Genomic DNA, 1124 nt, shown 5'->3' with positions numbered 1-1124 from the left:
ATTTTGTTTTATTATTATTATTATTATTAGCATTATTTATTATTTTTATTGTATGAATTCTATCCAATTTAAATCGTCATAAACATATAACTGATTTCTTTTGGTATGGAGGAGAAATATCGCCTGGGCATATTTTGACTGAAAAAAATACATATACTGCCGATCATAGCAAACAAGTCAAACCGGAACGAGCGGTTTAATCAAGGAACACACATTATATAAATGAATGTCCTAATCTGATGTGCAAGTAGACTCTGATATATATTCTCAGGCCAGCGTGTTAATTAAGGGATGACTGTGTCACAAATGGTGAATGAAAAAGGTTAGCCAACTGTAAAGCAAATTGAACAAGGCTTTTGAATTTCCCGGGTGGCCGCGTGGAGTTACGTAACCCTGCGAGTCTCTGTGTCACCTCCTGGCATGCGAGGACATGCTTTGTGACTCGCACGCTTCAGTAAAACAATAAACACGGCATACCACATCACTAGAGGACAGACGCTGTTGTTAGCGCGTTAATAGTGATGGGATGAAATGCTCCGGCCGAGAAAATACGACACGAGTGTCAATTTAAACCACTGCATTATGCTAGGGTGTCCCGTTCTGTCACGCTCGCGAAAGGTTTAGCTGAAGTTAAATGCGAGTTGCTGTGTTTACCTGTGGAGAAGAGATGTTTAGGCCTGGACTCAGCAACTCAAACTTCTCCTGTGATTTGTCTCGGATGAGCCGCGCAGCCTCCTTAAACTCTTTAAACTGCTCCGAGAACTGCTCAGAAACATACAGAGAAAACCTTCGGAGTAACTATCAAATGTTTTTAACAAATTAGTAACAAAAGGCCACGATGCAATAGCTATGAATTTGTTGCAAAAGCTCACTGTTAACCGTAACTTGAAGCAAACCCTCTTTTCACCTAATATAATTAATACTTATACATTACCCATTTAGGGTGATGAGAACATGCTTGATATATATATATATATAAATATGCATGCAAATCTTTTGTAACAATTGTGATATTTGGGCGTCTGATGTATTTTGTCATATAAATGGTTAACTGTGTGAGGTTATTTACATTTTCAATTACTGCTTGAGCTTCCTAACAGCATACAAAAATAAATAAAAAATAA

The sequence above is a fragment of the Puntigrus tetrazona genome, chromosome 18 (genome assembly GCF_018831695.1).
Source record: "Puntigrus tetrazona isolate hp1 chromosome 18, ASM1883169v1, whole genome shotgun sequence".
NCBI classification, from domain to species: domain Eukaryota; kingdom Metazoa; phylum Chordata; class Actinopteri; order Cypriniformes; family Cyprinidae; genus Puntigrus; species Puntigrus tetrazona.
Note: the sequence above shows the minus strand (reverse complement) of the source record.